Genomic DNA, 12,882 nt, shown 5'->3' with positions numbered 1-12,882 from the left:
CAGCAAGCTTGATCTTCTCAGCTAGCTCAAGGTCTTTCTTCTGCTGGGCCTCCCTTACCTTACCTGCAAGTTACAGCAAGATCAGATGCTGAAACAAGCAAGGGGAAAAGCAGTCGTCAGGGTCTCACCAAACATACCTTCGGTCTCCTCCTTTGCCTTTGTCAGCTTCTCCTGAACCAGCCTCAAGCTCAGCTCGACTTGAGTATGTTTTTGTTCCAGCTCTGAGTAGCGAGCCACAAGATCACAGGAGTTCTGTGAAGAACCAATCGACTAAATGTCAAATATAATTCACTTCCGAGTGAAAAAGAGATAAACACACGTTTCTAAGACTACAGCCAAATACAAGCATTCGACCGTAGTCTCGGGGACTACACCCAGTGGGTGCACTCAGCGTGCCCCCACTAATCCTGTTAAAGACAAAGTCGACCAGTCGACCTCAAAAAAAATAAAAAAAATAAAAATGTGCGAGATGCATTCTCTAAGACTGTGATCAACTGCAAGCAGTCGACCACAGTCTCGGGGACTACACCCAGTGGGTGCACTCAGCGTGCCCCCACCGGTTTGTGAAATCCAGTCGACCAGTCGACTGACAGAAAGATTGACATTATAAAGCCTAAGGCCGACTGCCAACAGTCGACCTTAGCCTTGGGGACTACACCCAGTGGGTGCACTCAGCGTGCCCCCACCGGTTTGTGAAATCCAGTCGACCAGTCGGCTGACAGAAAGATTGACATTATAAAGCCTAAGGCCGACTGCCAGCAGTCGACCTTAGCCTTGGGGACTACACCCAGCGGGTGCACTCAGCGTGCCCCCGCTAACACGGAGTTTATTCGACACACCCAGTGGGTGATTACTATAAATTCCGGAAAAGAAAAGTTTTTGGTAGCATATCCAACAGAACAAACAGCGGTCGACTGACCTGGACATTGATTTGGAGGGCAGAGCTGGCGTCATAAGCTGCCTGGCTCGCGTCCCGGATAGTCTTCAGCTGCTCCCTCATGAGTCCCGCCTGGCGTATTGCCTCCTTCGCTGCGCCAGCTTGGTCCTCTGGGACGTGGTGCGTCGTGAAGAGGGAGGGCTGCTGAGCACTCGTCAGTGGATTTGCGAAGGACACCGTGTGTCGAGTGATGTTCTCTTCTTCCACAGTCAGAATCTCAGGCGCCGTCACATCCTGAGGCACCTTACTGGCGGACGCTTTCCGACTCCTCCTGCGTGCCAGTGTTTCTTCATCCTCGTCGTCATCAGGGAGATTGATAACAGTATTGGGTGGAGCTGCGGAGAAGAATCAGGATCAGAGATCGCGAGTCAGTCGACTAAGAACGATGTTAAGAATACAGTACCTGGGTTCGAAGTTGCTGCATCCTCCATCTCGTGGTCATCAGCCCGGGCCGAGGTCTCAGAAGTAGCAGCACTGCAACTCCAAAGGATCGCTCGACTAACTTCAGCGTCGACCAGAGATAAAGTTCGCACAGAATAAGAAAATATGAGCAGCACAATTACCCTAATATGGTGGGGATGGACACCTTCATCTTCGGCAGGAGCTTGGTCGGCTTTGGCGGAGCCCCCCTAAGCTGCTTCGGCGCCTTTTCAGTCGGCGTTGGAGAAGTGGTCCTAGGGCGCTTGGTCGACTGCGTCGCAACCCCCTTGCCACGTTCAGTCGAAGGGTCGTGGACGAGCTTCGACCGCCTTTCCGAGCGCGGTGGCACGACCTCCTCCTCTTCCTCCTCGTCTTCGGCATCATCATCATCGCCGTCGTCATCATCATCGTCGTCGTCGTCCCCTGCAACGTCCGAGTCCCATTCCTCCTCGTCCTGGCTCTCGCCCCCACTCGCCTCACCCTCCTCAGTCGGAGTTTGTGCCCCGTTGGGCATCGAGTACAGCTCGGTGAGGGCCTAGAAGATATCAAGACAATGATCAGTCGACCAGTCGGCAGAGTAAACAGAGATGAATGCGACAAGAATGCAGTGGAGAGCAGGGCAAGTGTACCTTATTTGGATCATTGTTGTGGTCGAGTGGAGGAATCCTTCTGGCTCCGCGTGGGTTGTCCTTGTTTCCGGTGACGGCTGCCATCCATCTTTCCAGAGTGGCATCGTCGACTGCTTCTGGATGGACTCTAGTCTCGTCTTCGGTCCCACAGTACAACCACATGCAGTGGCTCCTGAACTGGAGGGGCTGGATGCGACGCCTGAAGAAGACCTCCAGGAGATCCATGCCCGTCACTCCCTCCCGAACCAACTGCACCACGCGCTCCATCAACATCTTCACGTCAGCTTTCTCCTCCGGAATCAGCTTCAGAGGGGAAGGCTTGCGCACTCGGTCCATGGTGAACGGAGGGAGTCCACTCGACTGCCCTGGCGTCGACTGGACCTGGCAGTAGAACCAAGTCGACTGCCAGCCTCTGACGGACTCGGGAAAGGTCATGGGCGGGAAGGTGCTCTTATTCCTCACCTGAATCCCCAGGCCCCCGCACATTTGGACGACTCGGGTTTTTTCATCACCTGGGCTCGCCTTCTTCACGGTCTGAGATCGACACGTGAATATATGTTTGAACAAACCCCAGTGCGGTCGACAGCCCAAGAAACCCTCACACATGGACACGAACGCGGCAAGATAGGCAATGGAGTTTGGGGTAAAGTGGTGGAGTTGCGCTCCGAAGAAGTTCAAAAAGCCACGAAAGAAAACACTCGGTGGCAAGGAAAACCCGCGATCAACATGGGTGGCCAAAAGCACACACTCACCCTCTTCTGGCTGGGGCTGCCACTCCTTCCCCGGAAGCCTCGCAGCTCCGTGGGGGATCAAGCCCTCGTTGGCCATGTCGAGGAGGTCGTTCTCCGTGATAGTCGACTGGATCCAGTCTCCTTGGACCCAGCCCTTCGGCAGGCGGGATCTGGACGAGGACCCTCCGCGGCTGGTGGACCTTCCTTTCGCCTTCTCCGACGCCGACGCCTTCTTTGCACGCTCCAGCGCCACCGTCTTCTCCTTGGCCATGGTCGCCGGCGAGATGCGCGAAGGGAAGTGGTGCGGGGGCGAGAGCAAGCACGCTGAGCAGGGAGGAAGGAAGCAGAAAGAGAGAGAGGGAGAATGCTAAGGCGCAGCACAGAAATCCTCGCCGGGCACATTTATAAGGTCCCTTCCGAGTGGATGACAGGTGGGCCCGGTCGATCTAATCATATCTGGAACAGTTATGCAGACGGGATACGTGGCGAAAAAGGCGGCGCGGAGATCGAGGCGTCCATGCCCCGTCCCATCCGAACGCCGCGGTCCGCCCCGCTTCGCGCGCGCCCCAAAATTTCGCATCCTGCGGAATCCGCGAGCAACAAATCAGTCTGTCAGGCGCGGTGTTTTCGGCGATCCGTCGCTCGGAGATCGTCGAAGCCTGAAAGATCACTCGACGCAAAAACATAATGGATCAAGTCGACTGAAGGCAAGTTGTTTCCTGTCGACAAAGGAATTCTTTGGTCCAGAACAGTGCACAACCGGAGCACAAAGATTAATCGGAAACGACATCAACTCCTTCTTCACTCGAAGCCTCAATCCATTCGGGGGCTAATGATGGGGTTATGTACCTAGGGTAGGGTCATGGACCTGATCCAAGTAACTTACCCCAGGACATCCTTAGAAGAGGTCGCCTTCCAGTCGACCAACGAGGATTCACTCGACTGGTCTGAAGGACTCGACCACGAAGACTCACTCGACCACCAGGAGGTCAAGAGGCACTCTGCACTGCAACGGCCTGTAATCAAGTAGACTTTATGATAGTAAAGGCCTTTATGTGGGGCGTTACCAGTAACGCCCCAGACTTAACTCACCTTAAACCCTCTCCTACGTGGGCTGGCTGGGGTCCTGGCGCACTCTATATAAGCCACCCCCCTCCACAGGCAGAGGGGTTCGGCACCTTGTAATTCACACATTCATAATCCACTCGACCGCCTCCGGGCTCCGAGACGTAGGGCTGTTACTTCTTCCGAGAAGGGCCTGAACTCGTACATCCTTTGTGCTTACAACCTCTCCATAGCTAGGACCTTGCCTCTCCATACCTACCCCCCACTCTACTGTCAGGCTTAGAACCACGACACCGACTCCTGCCTGCATCTACTACTATTACTCCACACATCGACCGCTATCCAACATGCATCTAGTGTATTAAGTTCATGGAAAAACGGAGTAATGCAATAAGAACGATGACATGACGTAGAGAAGATTCATTATCTATTGCGGCAGATAGGGATCTCGTCTTTTTATCCTTAGTAACAACGATACATACATGTCGGTTCCCATTCTATCACTGGGATCAAGCACCGTAAGATCGAACCCACTACCGGGCACCTCTTCTCATTGCAAAATAAATAGATCAAGTTGGCCAAACAAAACCCAAATATCGGAGAAGAAATACGAGATTATAAGAGATCATGCATATAAGAGATCAAAGAAAATCAAATAACTTTCATGGATATAAAAATATATAACTGATCACAAACTCGAAGTTCATCAGATCCCAACAAACACACAGCAAAAAGAGTTACATCATATGGATCTCGAAGAGACCATTTTATTGAGAATTCAGTGAGAGAGAGAAAGCCATGTAGCTACTAACTACGGACCCAAAGGTCTGCAAAGAACTACTCACGCATCATCGAAGAGGCACCAATGGAAGTGGTGAACCCCTCCGTGATGGTGTCTAGATTGGATCTGGTGGTTCTGGACTCTGTGGCGGCTGGATGAATATTTCGTCGATGCTTCTATGGTTCTGGTATTTTTGGGGTATTTATAGAGCAAAGAGGCGGCCCTGGGGGTACCCGAGGTGGGCACAACCCACCAGGGCGCGTCCAGGGCCTCCTGGCGCGCCCTGGTGGGTTGTCCCCTTCTCGGGACTCCCCCAGGTGCAACCAGGGCCCATTGCCTTCCTTTTGGCCCATGAAAAATCATCATGGAGTTTCGTGGCATTTGGACTCCGTTTGATATTGATTTCCTGCGATGTAAAAAACATGGAAAAAACAGCAACTGACAGTTGGCACTATGTCAATAGGTTAGTACCAAAAAATGATATAAAATGACTATACAATGATTATAAAACATCCAAGATTGAGAATAAAACAGCATGGAACAATTAAAAATTATAGATACGTTGGAGACATATCAATGCAACCGCTGGAATCCTCAGAAAATGGTACGATGCTGGAATTCCCTGAGAGCTGACACAGTGTCATCACATGGCCCTGTAGGGTGTGGTAAAAGTTTGGGCACGTTCCGAATAAGCCTCCCTTGAGGTCGCTTGTAAACCGCACTGTCTCCGAGCTAGTCTGTGGGTATCGAGAGGGGACGTGCCCGGTTTGTGCAGGAAGTGCGGGTCATGTTACTTTGTTGGCCTCAGAACTTCTTCTGCTCTCAAAGGATGCAATCACATTACATGTGCCACAATCCGTCTCCAACGTATCTATAATTTATGAAGCATTCATGCTATTTTATTATCTGTTTTGAATGATTACGGGCTTTATTATACACTTCTATATTACTTTTGGGACTAACCTATTAAACGGAAGCCCAACCCATATTGCTATTCTATTGCCTGTTTCAGTATTTCGAAGAAAAGGAATATCAAACGGAGTCCAAACGGAATGAAACCTTCGGGAGCGTGTTTTTTTGGAAAGGATATGATCCGGGAGACTTGGAGTTCAAGCCAGGGAAGGTTCGAGGAAGCCAGGAGATAGGAGGGCGTGCCCACCCTCTTGGGCGCACCCCTGTCTCCTGGGCCCCTCGAGGCTCCCCCAACCGACTTCTTTCGCCTATATAAGTCCCCGTACCCTTAAAACATCGAATACGAAGATAGATCAGGAGTTCCGCTGCCGCAAGCATCTGTAGCCACCAAAAACCTCTCGGGAGCCCATTCCGGCACCCTGCCGGAGGGGGAATCCATCACCGATGGCCATCTTCATCATCCCGTCACTCTCCATGACGAGGAGGGAGTAGTTTACCCTCGGGGCCGAGGGTATGTACCAGTAGCTATGTGTTTGATCTCTCTCTCTCTCTCTCGTGTTCTTTCTATGGCACGATCTTGATGTATCGCAAGCTTTGCTATTATAGTTGGATCTTATGATGCTTCTCCCCCTCTACACTCTTGTGATGAATTGAGTTTTCCCTTTGAAGTTATCTTATCAGATTGAGTTCTTTAAGGATATGAGAACACTTGATGTATGTCTTGCCGTGCTTATCTGTGGTGACAATGGGATATCACGTGATCCACTTGATGTATGTTTTGGTGATCAACTTGCGGGTTCCGCCCATGAACCTTTGCATAGGGGTCGGCACACGTTTTCGTCTTGACTCTCCGGTAGAAACTTTGGGGCACTCTTTGAAGTACTTTTGTGTTGGTTGAATAGATGAATCTGAGATTGTGTGATGCATATCGTATAATCATGCCCACGGATACTTGAGGTGACAATGGAGTATCTAGGTGACATTAGGGTTTTGGTTGATTTGTGTCTTAAGGTGTTATTCTAGTACGAATTCTTGAATAGATCGATCCGAAAGAATAACTTTGAGGTGGTTTCGTACCCTACCATAATCTCTTCGTTTGTTCTCTGCTATTAGTGTCTTTGGAGTGACTCTTTGTTGCATATTGAGGGATTGTTATATGATCTATCTATGTTATTATTGTTGAGAGAACTTGCACTAGTGAAAGTATGAACCCTAGGACTTGTTTCCTATCATTGCAATACCGTTTACGCTCACTTTTATCATTAGTTACCTTGCTGTTTTTATATTTTTAGATTACAAAAACCTATATCTACCATCCATATTGCACTTGTATCACCATCTCTTCGTCGAACTGGTGCACCTATACAATTTTCCATTGTATTGGGTGTGTTGGGGACACAAGAGACTCTTTGTTATTTGGTTGCAGGGTTGTTTGAGAGAGACCATCTTCATCCTATGCCTCCCACGGATTGATAAACCTTAGGTCATCCACTTGAGGGAAATTTGCTACTGTCCTACAAACCTCTGCACTTGGAGGCCCAACAACGTCTACAAGAAGAAGGTTGTGTAGTAGACATCATGCCACACCCCCCGCATTTTTCGGACACGCGTGCAATATTTGAGAAATTTATTGCTTTACTAGGGTTTCATCGCCGAAAATTGCAGATCGGCAAAGCGACACATGAAATCATGCCCCTTACCAGCATGGTAAATCCTTTGTGATGTCCTTGCAACATGCCTAGGCCCTACACAGACGAGGGAGTGGCATCCCCTCCCATTGGGTTACCGAAAAATACCTCCGTGGCATGCCTGATGCAATCGTTGAAATCCCTGGAAAATCGTACAATGGCAGAATTGCTCGAGAACTGGCACGATGTCATCACATGGCCCCTATAAGTTACGGTAAAAGTTTGGGTGCGTTTTGAATATGCCTCCCCTGAGCCCGCTTGTAAACCGCATCATCTCCGATCTAGGCTATCGGTATCGAGAGGGAACATGTCGGGTTTGTGCGGGAAGTGCTAGTCCTGTTGCTCCGTTGGCCTTGAAACTTCTCGTGCTCTCAAAGGAGGAAATCACATGACACGTGCCACGCCCCCGCTTATTTCGGACACGCGTGCAATATTCGAGAAATTTATTGCTCTGCTAGGGTTTCATCGCTGGAAATTGCAGATCAGCAAGGCGGCACATGAAAGCATGCCAATAGTGGCATGGGAAATCCTTTGTGATGTACTTGCAGCATGCCTAGGCCCTGCACAAGCGATGGTAATCAATCATATTACTAAGAGTGGCGCTCGGCACTCGTGTCATTTCCGAGAGTAGCTCTCGGCAAAATTGGAAAACCTAGATCTAGTTATGACTTTTTCTGAGTGCGCCTCTCGATAAAAGAAAACCTAGATCTAGGTTTGATTACTTTACCGAGTGCGACTCTCGGTAAATGACAACATAGATCTAAGTTTGATTACTTTTCGAGTAGATGATTTTTCATATAAAAAACTTTTTCATCCGAGTTAGTATGCAAAAGTACCTCTCTGGCATGCCTGATGCGACCTTTGAAATGCCCGGAAAATCGTACGATGGCGGAATTGCTCGAGAGCTGGCACGGTGTCATCACATGGCCCCTATAAGTTATGGTAAAAGTTTGGGCGTGTTTCAAATATGCCTCCCCGGAGCCCGCTTGTAAACCGCACCGTCTCTGATCTAGTCTGTGGTTATCGAGAGGGAACGCGTCGGGTTTGTGCAGGAAGTGATGGTCATGTTGCTCCGTTGGCCTCGAAACTTCTCGTGCTCTCAAAGGAGGCAATCGCATGACAAGTACCACGCCCCTGCATTTTTCGGACACACGTGTAATATTCGAGAAATTTATTGCTCTGCTAGGGTTTCATCGCCAGAAATTGTAGATCAGCAAGGCGACACCTGAAATTGTGCCCAGTAGCGGCATGAGAAATCCTTTGTGATGTCCTTGCGGCATGCCTAGGCCCTACACAGATGAGGGAGGGGCGTGCCCTTCCACCTTGTTGCCAAAAGTACCTCGGTGGCATGCCTGATGCATGATGGTAGCTGTTACTACGTCGGTATTTCCCCAGAGAGGGAGGGTTGATGTAGCACAGCGACGGTAGGTATTTCACTCGGTGATGAAACCAAGGTATCGAACCAGTAGGAGAACCAAGCAACACAACGTAAACAACACCTGCACACAAACAACAACACCTCGCAACCCGACGTGTTAAAATGGTTGTCAATCCCTTCCGGGGTACGACGCCTCAAGATAGGCAAATGGACGTGAGGTCAATTGTAGTAGATCCAACGCTAAATAAAATAAATAAAGATAAAACACAGCAAGGTATTTTTGTATTTTTGTATTAATAGATCTGAATAAAAAACGCAAAGGAAAAGTAGATCGCAAGGCAAATATATGAGAAAGAAGGCCCCGGGGCCATATATTTCACTAGTGGCTTCTCTCGAGAAAGATAGCAAACAGTGGGTAAACAAATTACTCTTGGGCAATTGATAGAACTTCAAATAATTATGACGATATCGAGGCAATGATCATTACATAGGCATCGCGTCCAAGATTAGTAGACCGACTCCTTCCTGCATCTACTACTATTACTCCACACATCGACCGCTATCCAGCATGCATCTAGTGTACTAAGTTCATGGAAAAACGGAGTAATGCAATAAGAACAATGGCATGACGTCGAGAAGATTCATTATCTATTGCGGCAGATAGGGATCTCATCTTTTTATCCTTAGTAGCAACGGTACATACATGTCGGTTCCCATTCTGTCATTGGGATCAAGCACCGTAAGATCGAATCCACTACCGGGCACCTCTTCTCATTGCAAAATAAATAGATCAAGTTGGCCAAACAAAACCCAAATATCGGAGAAGAAATACGAGGTTATAAGAGATCATGCATATAAGAGATCAAAGAAAATCAAATAACTTTCATGGATATAAAAATATATAACTGATCATAAACTCGAAGTTCATCAGATCCCAACAAACACACAGCAAAAAGAGTTACATCATATGGATCTCGAAGAGACCATTTTATTGAGAATTCAGTGAGAGAGAGAAAGCCATGTAGCTACTAACTACGGACCCAAAGGTCTGCAAAGAACTACTCATGCACCAATGGAAGTGGTGAACCCCTCCGTGATGGTGTCTAGATTGGATCTGGTGGTTCTGGACTCTATGGCGGCTGGATGAATATTTCGTCGATGCTTCTAGGGTTCTGGTATTTTTGGGGTATTTATAGAGCAAAGAGGCGGCCCTGGGGGTACCCGAGGTGGGCACAACCCACCAGGGCGCGCCCAGGGCCTCCTGGCACGCCCTGGTGGGTTGTCCCCTTGTCGGGACTCCCCCAGGTGCAACTAGGGCCCATTGCCTTCCTTTTGGCCCATAAAAAATCATCATGGAGTTTCGTGGCATTTGGACTCCGTTTGATATTGATTTCCTGCGATGTAAAAAACATGGAAAAATCAGCAACTGGCACTTGGCACTATGTCAATAGGTTAGTACCAAAAAATGATATAAAATGACTATACAATGATTATAAAACATCCAAGATTGAGAATAAAACAGCATGGAACAATTAAAAATTATAGATATTTTGGAGACATATCAATGCAAACGCTGAAATCCTCGAAAAATGGTACGATGCTGGAATTCCTTGAGAGCTGACACAGTGTCATCACATGGCCCTGTAGGGTGTGGTAAAAGTTTGGGAACGTTCCGAATAAGCCTCCCTTGAGGTCGCTTGTAAACTGCACTGTCTCCGAGCTAGTCTGTGGGTATCGAGAGGGGACGTGCCCGGTTTGTGCAGGAAGTGCGGGTCATGTTACTTTGTTGGCCTCAGAACTTCTTCTGCTCTCAAAGGATGCAATCACATTACATGTGCCACGATACGTCTACAACGTATCTATAATTTATGAAGCATTCATGCTATTTTATTATCTGTTTTGAATGATTACGGGCTTTATTATACACTTTTATATTACTTTTGGGACTAACCTATTAACCGAAAGCCCAACCCATATTGCTGTTCTATTGCCTGTTTCAGTATTTCGAAGAAAAGGAATATCAAACGGAGTCCAAATGGAATGAAACCTTCGGGAGCATGATTTTTTTGGAAAGGATATGATCCGGGAGACTTGGAGTTCAAGCTAGGGAAGGTTCGAGGAAGCCAGGAGATAGGAGGGCGCGCCCACCCTCTTGGGCGCACCCCCTGTCTCCTGGGCCCCTCGAGGCTCCCCCGACCGACTTCTTTCACCTATATAAGTCCCTGTACCCTAAAAACATCGAATACGAAGATAGATCGGGAGTTCCGCTGCCGCAAGCATCTATAGCCACCAAAAACCTCTCAGGAGCCCGTTCCGGCACCCTGTCGGAGGGGGAATCCATCACCGGTGGCCATCTTCATCATCCCGGCACTCTCCATGACGAGGAGGGAGTAGTTCACCCTCGGGGCTGAGGGTATGTACCAGTAGGTATGTGTTTGATCTCTCTCTCTCTCTCATGTTCTCTCTATGGCACGATCTTGATGTATCCCGAGCTTTGCTATTATAGTTGGATCTTATGATGCGTCTCCCCCTCTACTCTCTTGTGATGAATTGAGTTTTCCCTTTGAAGTTATCTTATCGGATTGAGTTCTTTAAGGATATGAGAACACTTGATGTATGTCTTGCCGTGCTTATCTGTGGTGACAATGGGATATCACGTGATCCACTTGATGTATGTTTTGGTGATCAACTTGCGGGTTCCGCTCATGAACCTTTGCATAGGGGTTGGCACACGTTTTCGTCTTGACTCTCCGGTAGAAACTTTGGGGCACTCTTTGAAGTACTTTTGTGTTGGTTGAATAGATGAATCTGAGATTTTGTGATGCATATCATATAATCATGCCCACGGATACTTGAGGTGACAATGGAGTATCTAGGTGACATTAGGGTTTTGGTTGATTTGTGTCTTAAGGTGTTATTCTAGTACGAATTCTTGAATAGATCGATCCGAAAGAATAACTTTGAGGTGGTTTCGTACCCTAACATAATCTCTTCGTTTGTTCTCCGCTATTAGTGGCTTTGGAGTGACTCTTTGTTGCATATTGAGGGATTGTTATATGATCTATCTATGTTATTATTGTTGAGAGAACTTGCACTAGTGAAAGTATGAACCCTAGGACTTGTTTCCTATCATTGCAATACCGTTTACGCTCACTTTTATCATTAGTTACCTTGCTGTTTTTATATTTTTAGATTACAAAAACCTATATCTACCATCCATATTGCACTTGTATCACCATCTCTTCGCCGAACTAGTGCACCTATACAATTTGCCATTGTATTGGGTGTGTTGGGGACACAAGAGACTCCTTGTTATTTAGTTGCAGGGTTGTTTGAGAGAGGCCATCTTCATCCTACGCCTCCCACGGATTGATAAACCTTAGGTCATTCACTTGAGGGAAATTTGATACTGTCCTACAAACCTCTGCACTTGGAGGCCCAACAACGTCTACAAGAAGAAGGTTGTGTAGTAGACATCATGCCACACCCCCCGCATTTTTCGGACACGCGTGCAATATTCGAGAAATTTATTGCTTTACTAGGGTTTCATCGCCGAAAATTGCAGATTGGCAAAGCGACACATGAAATCATGCCCCTTACCAGCATGGTAAATCCTTTGTGATGTCGTTGCAACATTCCTAGGCCCTACACAGACGAGGGAGTGGCATCCCCTCCCATTGGGTTACCGAAAAATACCTCTGTGGCATGCCTGATGCAATCATTGAAATCCCTGGAAAATCGTATGATGGCAGAATTGCTCGAGAACTGGCACGGTGTCATCACATGGCCCCTATAAGTTATGGTAAAAGTTTGGGTGCGTTTTGAATATGCCTCCCCTAAGCCCGCTTGTAAACCGCATCATCTCCGATCTAGGCTTTCGGTATCGAGAGGGAACATGTCGAGTTTGTGCAGGAAGTGCTAGTCCTGTTGCTCTGTTGGCCTTGAAACTTCTCGTGCTCTCAAAGGAGGCAATCACATGACACGTGCCACGCCCCCGCTTGTTTCGGACACGCGTGCAATATTCGAGAAATTTATTTCTCTGCTAGGGTTTCATCTCTGGAAATTGCAGATCAGCAAGGCGGCACATGAAAGCATGCCAATAGTGGCATGGAAAATCCTTTGTGGTGTACTTGCGGCATGCCTAGGCCCTGCACAAGCGATGGTAATCAATCATATTACCAAGAGTGGCGCTCGGCACTAGTGTCATTTCCGAGAGTAGCTCTCGGCAAAATTGGAAAACCTAGATCTAGTTATGACTTTTTCTGAGTGCGCCTCTCGATAAAAGAAAACCTAGATCTAGGTTTGATTACTTTACCGAGTGCGCCTCTCGGTAAATGACAA

This window comes from Triticum aestivum, chromosome 3A (assembly GCF_018294505.1).
Source record: "Triticum aestivum cultivar Chinese Spring chromosome 3A, IWGSC CS RefSeq v2.1, whole genome shotgun sequence".
NCBI classification, from domain to species: domain Eukaryota; kingdom Viridiplantae; phylum Streptophyta; class Magnoliopsida; order Poales; family Poaceae; genus Triticum; species Triticum aestivum.
The sequence above is the reverse complement of the archived record's forward strand: the minus strand, read 5'-3'. Positions refer to the sequence as shown.